Consider the following 13529-nt stretch of genomic DNA (forward strand, 5'->3'; position numbering starts at 1 on the left):
GATTATCTTGAGCTGCTTATTTTAAAAAAAGAGTAAACTCAGGAGAAGCTCTGAAAACTGATTAGAAGTTACCCTTTTGTAAGGGACACTTACATTTACAGTAGTCCCCCCTTATCCATAGGGGTACATTCCATGACCCCCAGTGGGTGCCTAAAATCACAGATAGTAGCAAACCCTATATATATAATGTTTTTTCCTATATAAACACTTAATATAAAGTTTAATTTGTAAGTTGTGCACAATAAGAGATTAATAACAACAATGATAAAATAGAATAGTTATAACAATATACTTTGATAAAAGTTTTGTGAATGGCTTTGGGACCATTATTAAGTAAAATAAGGGTTCCATATATCCAGAAAGGGAATTGCTGGGTCATAAGGTGGTTCTGTTTTTAATTTATTGAGGAATCTTCATACTGTTTCCATAGTGGCAGCACAAATTTGCAATCCCACCACCAGTGCACTAGGGTTCCCTTTTCTCCACATCCTCACCAACACTTGTTGTTTGTTGATTTATTGAGAATAGCCATTCTTGCAGATGTGAGATGATATCTCATTGTGGTTTTAATTTAAGCTTTATTTTTAGTGACATGGAGCATCTTTTCATGTCTATTAGCTATCTGTATGTTCTCTTTGGAGAAGTGTCTTTTGAGGTCCTTCGCCCAGTTTTAAATTGGATTGTTTGGGGTTTTTTGGTGTTGAGTGATCTGACTTTTTTTTATAATTTTGGATATAAACCTCTTATTGGATGGGTCATTGGCGAACATGTTCTGTCATTCAATAGGTTGTTTTTTCACCTTTGCCAGTATTCTCCGTGGTGAGAGCATTAGCCTGAGCACCGAACACTGAAGGGTCGCTGGTTTGATTACTGGTCAAGGGCAGGTATCTGGGTTGCAGGTTCAAGCCTAGGCCACGGGCATGTGTGGGAATTGATGTGTCTCTTGTTGATGTTTTTTTTTCTCTCTCTCTCCCCCTCCCTCTTTCATTTCCACTCTCTCTAAAATAATCAATGAGGCCCTACCCATTTGGCTCAGTGAAGGGTCCTGGGTTCGATTCCAGTCAAGGGTACATGCTTACGTTGTGGGCTTGATTCCCAGTAGGGGGTGGGCAGAAGACAGCTGATCAATGATTCTTTCTCATCATTGATGTTTCTATCTCTCTCTCTCTCCCTCTTCCTCTCTGAAATCAATAAAAATTGATTCATCAGGGTGGAGCTGGTGGAGTTCGCCAAGCTAATGCAGATTCAGATTTGCTGTGGGGGGGAGCGTTCAACACAAGGATAATGGCAGCCATCCCTTCAACTCTCACTCTGAAGCCACACAACTCAGTTTCTCTCTATCTGATTCTGGCACCACCCACAAACCAGCTTGACTGGAATTCCTTGAAAGTTTTTAAAGAAAGATTGTGACACCAGGCGGAAAGAGCCTCCAGCTGAGCAGAAGGTGGGTAGGGTGGGGTCTCAGGGAGTCATTAGGGTGGAGCTGGTGGAGTTCACCAGGCTAATGCAGAGTCAGATTTGATCGTTTGAGGGTAGGGCTCAACGCGGGGACAATGACAGTTTGCCTCCAGCCCTTGCCCCAAAGCCTCACAGCTCACTTTCTCCCTGTATGTCTCTGGTGCTTCTGCCCAGCCACTTTCTCTCTGCTGGAGCCAAGGTGAGTGTGAGTGAATTTGTGCACTGGCACTTTAAGAGGATGCTTGGGTTTCCAAAAGCCTTTGGACCACCCTGATAGATGAAATTTACGCTGATTTTTCACAGCCAGATGTTATATGGGCTCCTCTCCCCAGACTGGGGAGTTTAGCATGGGGCTGAGTGCTCAGGGAGGGCATTTTTAATGCGCATAGCTCTCAAGCGCCACAAGTGGCTGCAGGGCCAGCCCATTTCACATCTCTGTTCTTCCTATCAGCCTCAACATGGTTTATTCTTTATATTCTTAACTAGGGGCCCAGTGCACGAATTCATGCACCTTGAAAGGAACTGTGGGCTGTGAGGCTGCAGTGGGCATGGGGGCAGGTCTCAGCCCATCCTTCGTGCCCCCGCTCAGCCCCTCTCGCCTCAGCCCCCAGTCCCCTCTCTGCCAGCAGCCCCACTCCCACACACTGATAGTGCTGAGTGATTGGGGCTGGCGCCATCACCGGGTGCGAGTGGTGGCTGCTGCCCCGATAGCCCCGCAGGAGCAGGGGGAGGTGGAGAAGCCCTTAGGGGTGATGGCGCTGAAAAATCAGGACTGGTGCTGGGTGCCAGCAGCTGGTGTGAGCAGTGGCTTCGGTGCCAGCTGCAGGTGTGAGCCAGGCCAGCGCTGGCAGTGGGTGCGAGTGGTGGCTCTGGTGCTGGTAGTGGGTGCGAGCGGGGCCATCGCTAGCAGCAGGTGCGAGCACTGGGCAGGACCGCGGCGTGCAGGAGCAAAGAATTTTCAATAACCACCAGAGGCTCATCTTGATGACAGCTACTGGCGCCCCACCTTGGTCTGACACCCCCGCTCACGTGCTCCACCATCCTGCTGTGGCTGATGCCCCCCATGTTCCGTGCCTGCTGCCTGCTGCCATTGTTCACCATGTTCCGCATGTGCCCTGTGGTGGTCAGCTCATGTTATAGCGACCGGTTGTCGGTTGTTCCGCCATTCGGCCTATGTGCATATCAGGGTTTTATATATATACTAGGGGCCCGGTGCATGAAATTCGTGCACTGGGTGTGTGGGGGGGGAGTGTCCCTCAGCCTAGCCTGCCCCCTTTCACATACTGGGAGCCCTCAGGTGTTGACCCCCATCACCCTCCAATTGCAGGATCGGCCCCTTGCCCAGGCCTGACGCCTCTGACAGAGGCGTCAGGCCTGGGCAGGGGACCCCCAGACCCCTCCGATTGCTGGCTCTGCCCCTTGCCTAGGCCTGACGCCTCCGCCAGAGGTGTCAGGCTTGGACAGGGGACCCCCATCTCTCCCGGATCACTGGCTCTGGCCCCCGCCCAGGCCTGAGGCCTCTGGCCCAGGAATCATGCCTGGGCAGGGACCCCCATCTCCCTCTGATCGCTTGCTCCACCCCCCGCCCAAGCCTGACACCTCTGACCCAGGCTTCAGGCCTGGGCAAGGGGACCATCATATCCCCCCAATCCCCGGCTCAGCCCCCCACCAGGCCTGATGCCTTGGCCAGAGGAGTTGACCCTCATCACCCTCCGATCACCAATCACCGGATCGGCCCCTTGACCAGGCCTGAGGCCTCTGGCAGAGGTGTCAGGCCTGGGCAGGGGACCCCCAGCTCCCTGCGGTTGCAGGTTCTGCCCTTGCCCAGGCCTAACGCCTCTGGCTGAGGCGTCCGGCTCGGGCAGCGGGGACCCGCAGCTGCAGCGGCCCCACGATCGTGGGCTCCGCTTTAGGCCCAGGCAAGGGACCCCTAGCTCCCGGGACTGCCAGCTTCGACCATGCCCAGCTCCCATCGCTGGCTCCACCCCTACTTCCTGCTATCACTGGCCAGGGTGGCAAAGGCGCCTGATTCTCTGATCATGGCTGGGGGGCAGGGCAAAGGCGACCCTGGGGCCGCCTTGGCCCTGCCCCCCAGCTCTTAGCTCCCCCCTGGGTTTCCGATCACTGTCAGTGGCAGGGGGCTTCTTCCTGCTTTCCCTTTCGCCTCCCTTCATTGTGCCTACATATGCAAATTAACCGCCATCTTGTTGGCAGTTAACTGCCAATCATAGTTGGCAGTTAATTTGCATATAGCCCTGATTAGCCAATGAAAAGGGTATCGTCGTACGCCAATTACCATTTTTCTCTTTTATTAGTGTAGATATACATCATTGGACTTCTGTTCAGCTAGTTCTCATGGTTATTCATTCAGACAGTGAACTGTTCTATAATTTAGGTGTAATTTTGCTGTGGTCATGGGAGGAGATGAGTATAGTGTCCACCTACTCTGCCATTTGGACCAGATCCCTGTCATTTCTCTTCTCTCAGGGATCACCATTCTGTCTTGCCTGTTGTCCAATATTTGGAAATAGTTGTTTCCAGTAGGAGGGCAATCTTGGATCATTTGCTAATTCACTCTACCCCAACCTTGGCTCAGTGGATAGAGTGTCAGCCTGCAGACTGAAGGGTCCCAGGTTTGATTCCGGTCAAGGGCATGTACCTTGGTTGCAGGAGGCAGCTGATCGATGTTTCTCTCTCATCGATGTTTCTAACTCTCTATTCCTCTCCCTTCCTCTCTGTAGAAAATCAATAAAATATATTTTTAAAAAATCCCCATTTGTAAAGTTGCCTTCAGTTGTGTACTACTTGAAAGAGAAGGATGACTAAGTTGCTAGAAAGTCTATCAATGTGGAAGGCAACTACTTAAATCTACATAGCAACTTTACCTTTGTTTCTTGTGCTTTGCACAATAACCTCCCATAACTGGAAAATTATTTTTCCTATCCCCATACTCAATTGCTTTCTGAATATTTATTTTTATGTGAAATTGTTTTAAAGTAACTTCCCAGACATCAAAACATTCCACCATACATATATAAGATGCATCTCTTAAAAATAATAGTGAGCCCTGACTGGTTTGGCTCAGTGGATAGAGCGTCGGCCTACAGACTCAAGGGTCCCAGGTTCGATTCTGGTCAAGGGCATGTACCTTGGTTGCGGGCACATCCCCAGTGGGGGGTGTGCAGGAGGCAGCTGATTGATGTTTCTCTCTCGTCGATGTTTCTAACTCTCTATCCCTCTCCCTTCCTTTCTGTAAAAAAATCCATAAAATATATTTTAAAAAAATAAAAATAGGGAGAAACCAAGATGGCGGCATAGGTAAACACTGGAGATTGCTGCCTCGCACAACCACTTCAAAATTACAACTAAAAGATGGAACAGACATCACCCAGAACCACAGGAAGATTGGCTGAGGGGAAATTCTACAACTAGAATGAAAGAGAAAAGCATACTGAGACTCAGAGGAGGCGCAGTGCGGAAAATACAAAGGTGCGGAGGTGCGTGTGGAGTGGGCTGGCGGCTGAGGGCGTGGTTGTTTGTTTCAATCAGGTGGGAGTCTCAGGCTCTGAGCTCCAGTTCCAGGCGAGTCTCTGGGGACCCAGACTCAAACGGGAAAAGCAGGACTGTCTGGCATCAGTTGGAACTCGAGGGCAGCTTTCTCTCCGAGGTTTACAGAGGTTGCTGGGACTCTGAGAGGCAGAGCCTCTGGTTACAGGACTGAGAGCAGCCATAACTGCTCACTCTGCCCTCCCTGTTGATCCTCTGGGACCCGCCCTGCCCCAGCCTTGCACAGAGGCATTTGTGGGATAGCCTCAGACAAAGGCTAGATTAGCACCTCCCTAGAGGACAGAAGTTCTCCCACTGCAGACACAGCTGATTCTCACAGCCAGTTGGCCTAGAGATCAAATCCCCCTCAGTATTACCTACAACAATCAAGGCTTAACTACAACAAGACTGCGCACAAAGACCACTAGGGGGTGCACCAAGAAAGCATTAAAAAAATGCAGAGACAAAGAAACAGGACAAAATTGTCAATGGAAGATATAGAGTTCAGAACCACACTTTTAAGGTCTCTCAAGAACTGTCTAGAAGCCGCCGATAAACTTAGTAAGGGCCTCGAAAAGACTGGTGAGACCGCCAATAAATATAGTGAGATCCTCAAGAAATCTAATGAGACCCTCGATGTTGTGATAAAGAACCAACTAGAAATTAAGCATACACTGACTGAAACAAAGAATATTATACAGACTCCCAACAGCAGACCAGAGGAGCGCAAGAATCAAGTCAAAGATTTGAAATGCGAAGAAGCAAAAAGCACCCAACTGGAAAAGCAAAATGAAAAAAGAATCCGAAAATACAAAGATAGTGTAAGGAGCCTCTGGGACAGCTTCAAGCGTACCAACATCCGAATTATATGGGTGCCAGAAGATGCGAGAGAGCAAGACATTAAAAACCTATTTGAAGAAATAATGACAGAAATCTTCCCCTACCTGGTGAAAGAAATAGACTTACAAGTCCAGGAAGCACAGAGAACCCCAAACAAAAGGAATCCAAAGAGGACCACACCAAGACACATCATCATTAAAATGCCAAGAGCAAAAGACAAAGAGAGAATCTTAAAAGCAGCAAGAGAAAGAAACTCAGTTACCTACAAGGGAATACCCATACGACTGTCAGCTGATTTCTCAACAGAAACTTTGCAGGCCAGAAGGGAGTGGCAAGAAATATTCAAAGTGATGAATACCAAGAACCTACAACCAAGATTACTTTATCCAGCAAAGCTATCATTCAGAATTGAAGGTCAGATAAAGAGCTTCACAGATAAGGAAAAGCTAAAGGAGTTCACCACCACCAAACCAGTATTATATGAAATGCTGAAAGGTATCCTTTAAGAAAAGGAAGAAGAAGAAAAAGGTAAAGATACAAATTATGAACAACAGATACACATCTATCAACAAGTGAATCTAAAAATCAAGTGAATAAATAATCTGATGAACAGAATGAACTGGTGATTATAATAGAATCAGGGACATAGACAGGGAATGGACTGACTATTCTTGGGGGGGAAAGGGGTGTGGGAGATGCAGGAAGAGACTGGACAAAAACCATGCACCTATGGATGAGTATAGTGGGTGGGGAGTGAGGGCGGAGGGTGGGGTGGGAACTGGGAGGAGGGGAACTATGGGGGGAAAAAAGAGGAACAAATGTAATAATCTGAACAATAAATATTTAATTTAAAAAAAGACAATATTGATATTCTGTAAAAAAAAAATAAAGTAAAATAAAGTAAAATAAAATAAAATAAAATAAAATAAAATAAAATAAAATAAAACTAACAGTGATAAACTGGAATTCTGAGCCAAGGGTTTTTCCCAGGGTCATGTCTCTTGACGCCAAAAAATAGCTCTGCAAGGCCTAGCTCATTTGGCTCAGTGGATAGAGCATCGGCCTGTGGACTGAAGGGTCCCAAGTTTGATTCCAGTCAAGGGCACATACCGGGGTTGTGGGCTAGGTCCCCAGTGAGGGGCGTACTGGAGGCAGCCAATCAATGATTCTCTCTCTCAGTGATGTTTCTATCTCTCTCTCCCTCTCCCTTCCTCTCTGAAATCAATAAAAACATATTAAAAAAAATAAGAATAAGCTCCAAGGACCAGAAGATTTACTAGTCAGCAAAAGTGTGGAAAATTTATTACAAGCAGATTCAGACTCCCCAACGGGGCGGGGGCGCAAATAATGGGCTGCCCCCTGAAGCCTTGTAGTGCCAGGATAAGTATTTTCCACAAGCCTGCTCTATATCTATTCGTGTCGTCACCTGATTGATTCCCTCATTGTTCTTGCCCAGCGTCGGACCTGAACTTTCCCTGTTTCTATGTGTCCTTCCTCTGTTCCTATGCTGAACTTTCTCTGTTTCTATGCTTTCATGCACCTTGTTGCTGCAGGCCCTTCCTAGTTTCACATGCCTCTCACTTTGGGTCCAGAAACATTTTATTATTTCTGCTTGGTTGGTTCCTTGGTTAGGCTGGCTCACACTGCCGTGTCGGCCCCTGCCTATGTTCCACCTGCCTTTGTTTTCCACTGGACCTCGGCCCTATCTGCCTGTGTTTCAAGTTAACCCACTCAAAAGCATTTCCCTATATAACTAAAGTAACATTTTCTCAGTTAAAAATATTGTTTTAAATTTTTTGTATTACCCAATAACTAGTCCACATTTGAATGTCCTTAAATGTCCCTCAAATCACATATAATTACAAAACAGGACCCAATCTGAGATCGCACATTTCAGCTGATTGCTAGTTCTTTTAGTTCCTTTCAGTCTGCGCAGTCACATTCTAATGGCACTGTCCTGCTGAAGAGACTGGCTCACATGATTTAATCTGATTGTTGTCTGTGGCATCCTTTACCTTTTTCCTGTAAGTTGGAAACTAGATTTAAAGACTTGATTAGATTTTAACTTTTTGGCTACAATACATCCTAGATGACATGCGTTTACTTCATATTGCATCTCTTCGGAGGACTCATGATATCTGGTTATCCACCAGTGGGATGCTGAGAGAGACTATGGGGGTGGGCATCATGTCTTAATTCCTCCATTAGTGTTATTGAGGCGCATATAGGTGTCCAGTTCCCCACCAATCATTCTTCTAAGGCAGGGGTCCTCAAACTACGGCCTGCGGGCCACATGCAAATACAAATATTGTATTTGTTCCCATTTTGTTTTTTTACTTCAAAATAAGATATGTGCAGTGTGCATAGGAATTTGTTCATAGTTTTTTTAAAACTATAGTCCGGCCCTCCAACGGTCTGAAGGACAGTGAACTGGCCCCCTGTTTAAAAAGTTTGAGGACCCCTGTTCTAAGGGGTCAACGCCAGTTCCTTGCCTGAATCAATGATTGGATTGTTTCAGAATTATTACTTTGTAATTTTATCATTTACTATATGTTGATTGGGGCATTCCTCATTAGCTGGGGCTACCTGGTTACCCTTGTAAGGGAGGAAAAATAATTTTACCTCTACCCTTTAGATTCTTAGCAGAGACCTCCCTGTAATAAAAAGACAGAGCAGCAGGAGAAAAATCAGCAGAAGTATACATGTTAGACATCTAGGAAAATTAGTAACTCTCTAAATCTCCCAAGCTACCACCTTAAAAACTATGTCTAGCTAAAGACAGAGAAGATGTGAAGGGGTGGGGGAAGCCAGTGATGGGAGGTTATCAGGCAAAGTGCAGTAAACAGGGTAGATTTAAATAGGTGCCTTCTCCACTGGTAGAATTAGCCACCTTCCTCTTCCTGGTGCAGGAATCATTGTGATAACCATACTCCCTTGCTTTTATACTTAATATCTTGACAATCTCTCCACAACAGTGTATCCCTACCTTTTTCTAACTTCATATATTGAGTTCCAATTCAGCATCTTTTTTGATTTCAGAGAGGAAGGGAGGGAGAGATAGAAACATCATTGATCGGCTGCCTCCTGCATGTCCCACACTGGGGATTGAGCCCACATTCCGGGCATGTGCCCTGACCGGGAATTGAACCGTGGCCTCCTTCAAGCATGTCAAACTCGCGGTCAGCAGGCTGTGAGTTTGACATGCTTGTCCTAGTTCATAGGTCAGTGCTCAACCACTGAACCATGCTGTCTGGGTTAATCCAGCATCTTTTGAATAGTCTCACTCTGTTAGGGACTGTGTAGTCTCACAAGGATGGATAAGGCCAAGAAAAATGGATTCTCACGTCCTCCCCCCACTTGCAAGATGGTAGCAACAGGGCAAGCAGTAGCATCTGGTGCTCTGTGGGCAGCAGTCATGGTGATGGATCCCTGGCAGGCCCCCTCGAGAGTGACGTTTGGGACCTTGTTCCCAGAGAGCCTTGAGTCTGGCTTTCCAGCCCACCCAACGTTTCTCCGGGATCCTTTAAATAAATGCCTTTTTTTGTGCTACATTGGCCAGAGTGTGCTTTCTTGCTTACAACTAGAAACTCTGACCTAAATATTCTTTATGAAAAATAATTATTAAACAACCCTAAATATAGAGAGTGAGAAAAAGGAGTGTACCATCTGTCCTTACTTCTTTTGTAATAAATTATCTTTGACCCACTCTCTCTTAACTTGTCCTCAATATTTCTTTTATCCTCATTTTCTTTTTTCTTTTTTTTTGCTTAAAAAGGTAAAAAAGGGAAGAAAAAAACAGCCAAATTTTGAATTCTGTATTTTTCTTTCTCCTAGTGCACCAGAATTACAATTTGAGGTATTAAACTGAAGTTTAGCCCTCTGCCCAGTGCCAGCATTTCTTAGTATACATTATCCTTCTTTCACTCTCTTTTTCTTTTTTTGTTAATCCTCACCCAAGGATATTTTTTTTCCATTGATTTTTTTTTCTTTTTTTTTTTTAGGGAGAGTGGAAGAGAGAGGGAAAGACAGAGAGAAACATCGATGTGAGAGAAACACATCAATTGGTTGCCTCCTGCAGAAGACCTGACCTGGGCCCAGGTTGGGTAGGAGTCTATAACCGAGGTATGTGCCCTTGACCAGAATGGAACCCGTGACCTTTTGGTCTGCAGGCTGATGCTCTATCCACTGAGCGAAACCAGCTAAGGTTCCTTCTCCTCATGCTCCGGCAGCAAAGACTGCTCTGTGCATGACTGCACTCAAGCTAAGAATGGTGCAGCGAGGAGAATTAAATTGTTGACTTTTGATTTCTACAGAGATTCTTATAAATTTCCCTCAGTTGTGGAGATGTTAATCTTCAAAACTTTATTTTCTTCTTCTTCCTTTTTTTTTTTTAAATATTGATTTCAGAGATAAAAGGAGAGGGAGAGAGAGATAGAAACATCAATGATGGGAGAGAGTCATTGAGCAGCTGCCTACTGGGGATCAAGCCCACAACCCCGGGCACGTACCCTTAACCAGACTCAAACCCTGGGACCCTTCAATCTGTAGGCTGATGCTCTACCCACTGAGCCAAGCCGGCTAGGGCAAAACTAGGTTTTTAATTTCAAAAGCCAGATATTCGAGGCTCCCAAGAAATTTGGTTAGTTGGTATTTAGAAGTCCAAAAATATATCTTTAATTATGTAGGGGTGGAAAAACGTCCCCTTTCTCCCTTCTAGGTTCTTTGGCCCGTCTAATAATCAAATTGACGTAGGACAGATTAAGAGGAGAAGAACTAATTTAATCACATGTATACAGCAGCCTCACAATGACATGAGATTCCAGCGCAGGCCGGTAATTGAAGCTCGCGTGTCACTCTGAGCTGAGGAGAAGGGGGTAGGTCTGGGCTTCAGGGGGAGGAAGACAATGCACAGGAAGATGAGAAGAGCTAATGTTTGGTAAACAGTTATTTGCCTGCCATACAGATAAGCCTTTCTGATTTAAAAAGCTATTTCTAAAAGGGGGCATCTGTAATAGTGTCAACAATAACTATAAAGAAAATAATTTAAAAATAAGAAGTTGTTTCTGGCATAGCTCTCTTGCTAATACAGCCCCCCTCCCCCCCCCCACCCCCCCAACACACACAATCTAAATTATTTTAGGCAGTTAAGGTGGGAGGGTCTGCTGGGTCTTAATTGCCTTCAGCTCAAAGTAATCCACATGCCAAAGTGGCACATTTTGGGGTGGTGTATTCTGCTCCCCCTCAAATATCAAGAGCAAAACTAGGAGAACCCACACCCTCAGGTTTATGCTAAAACATCGAGCTGAGAGGAGTGAGGGGTGTCATAAGGAGGGGCTTGGGTTTGTTTCCCACTCAGGAAGGAGCTGTGGTTGGGAGGGTGAGTGGACCAGAACCTTGGGTGGTTCAGGGACTAGGAGAGAACTTTGTGGATCTGGCTGCCCAAGAGCAGAGGGGAGGGCAGGAGAAGTCAACAAGAAACTGTAGGAACAATTAGCATCTGCAGCAAGTGTCCACAGAGAAGTGACCACATGACAGATCCTTGCCTGCCCCTGTCCTTGTTCTGTATTGATTAGCTCACTGCCTGGAATATGGGAGCTAAGCAATAATGTTGCTCCTGTTGTTATCACCGTTATAGGCAGGAGCACTCCTCAGACACTGCTGAAATCAAGCACTTGCCCAATTACCATTGAAAAGAGGGACTGGCTAATTCCCAAGAGAACATCAGTGCACAGAAGGGCTGGGCACACTGAGATCTCCTGGGAGGGTTAGAGTTGGGGATGCAGTGGGACGTTGGATTCTAGGAAGCTGGGAGCCTTACACCTCACTGGTGACTCCAACTGTCTCTGATGTTGAAGAAGCTGCAATCAGGCGCATAGAGTCAGGAAAAGGGAGGAGGAACAGGGGTGCTCTGAGCCCTGTGGCCAAGAGAGAAGACTTGGATATTCAGGCATCATGGAACCCTCAGAGGCAGGCCTGGGTAAAGCACAACGTGACCTAGACGAGGCTGGTAACCAGGGACTCAATGTCCTCCTCTTTCTCTGTGCTCTGCTCTAGCAGAGGTCTTGGATGCGTTCCATGACTCCTCCGCTTCTGCCTCCCCCTCTCCCTGAGTCTCATTACTTGTTTTTCATCTCTTGATTCCTCCCCAGCTGTCTGTAAGGCTCAGGCTGCTTGTTGTGGTTAACATACAAGTTTATTTTTTAAAAGTGGGTGGGGGTTTGTACTCTTTTCCTCAAAACAGAGTGCAAACTCCGTTGAGACAAGGAGTCCACCATCTACAAGATGCCTTCTATTGAGTACTATGCAAACAGGGAGTATTTTCAAACATAACCGGACTGACATCAATGCTGATGATAGCGCCCCTGGCTCTGCCCTCAGCGTCACAGCTGAAAATGTCAAACAGCACTAGATGTTCCAAATGTGTTTGTTTTTCTTTCCCAAGAGGACGAGCTCGCATTTTCCTAAGCAATGTCACCTCAGTGGCTCACCGAACCACAACCTTGTCTAATGCATGTCTGGTACCTAAGGTCATAGAAGCTGAAGCTGATAACCTTTCGACAAACCAGCATTTCTGGCTTTCCCTGTTGACTCGAAGTATTGGGAGTGTTTGTTCATGTTTTCTTAGCTTTTTTCCACATTTCATTTTATTGAAACCTTTGCAATGATTGGCAAATTAATGAGGCTTAATCTGACACTGTATGTAAAATACTCATTGCAGCTTTGACACCAAACAAGCTCTCCCAAGGCAAGCTCTTGTCATGACTTGATCTTCAGAGAAGTCACCTTCCTCATTCTTCTCAAATGTAACCACATTATATGAGAGAGCAATGTCTGAGTTGTTGAACATGCCCCAACTATTTCCCCTGCATTTTCTATGTTCTAAAGTGGTCCCATATATTAACACAGGAAGAACTACGTGAAAAGAAACTGCATTCTTTCTTCCATATTCATGGCCTCCATTACCCAGAAAGGACTGGCCCAGGCTCCTGTTTCCTCGGGGACGTTCTGCATAGCCACATTCAGTATGACTGTTGGCTATCATGGCCAAGGATATTTTATTCGCCAAATCTAGACATCCACACAATCTTAAAACTTGATCAGGAAGCTGAAGACCCTCTTGGAAAATTGATTTGCAAGAAATTTACTGTCTATTTGAGTAGCATGCTCATTCCAAGATATATCTCTAAGCGCACTATGATGAGATGTATGTCTGTAAAAGGCATAGGGGACGATTTCCCATGTTGAACACGCTTCTCCTTCAGCCAAGGAGGTAGTGTTACTCTTCCTACCAGGGAGCTTTAAATGAGGCCCCAGCAACGCCAGTGTGTGCCCCATCCACAGGTTCTCAAATTTTCATCGATATGAAAATCACTTGGGAAGTCTGAGCAAAGTCAGAATCCAGGGCCTCTGCACTCCCAGGTCCTCCCGTACACACGGATTCTAATTCACTAGGTCATGGAGGGGGCCTCCGGAATCTGCCTTTTTCCGGTAACTAGTGCACCAGGTGACGCATTGGCAGGTGGTGCACAGACCACAATCTGAGAAATGCTGGTAAAGTCCATTCACAGCCTCTCATTCAATGAGCATTGACTGAGTGCACAGGACAGAACTGAGCATCCTGAACAAAAACTGTGCGTTAGTCTATTAGAAGAACACAAAACACAGATGAAATAGATTTCAAAGCA

The sequence above is a fragment of the Myotis daubentonii genome, chromosome 6, assembly GCF_963259705.1.
Source record: "Myotis daubentonii chromosome 6, mMyoDau2.1, whole genome shotgun sequence".
NCBI lineage: Eukaryota > Metazoa > Chordata > Mammalia > Chiroptera > Vespertilionidae > Myotis > Myotis daubentonii.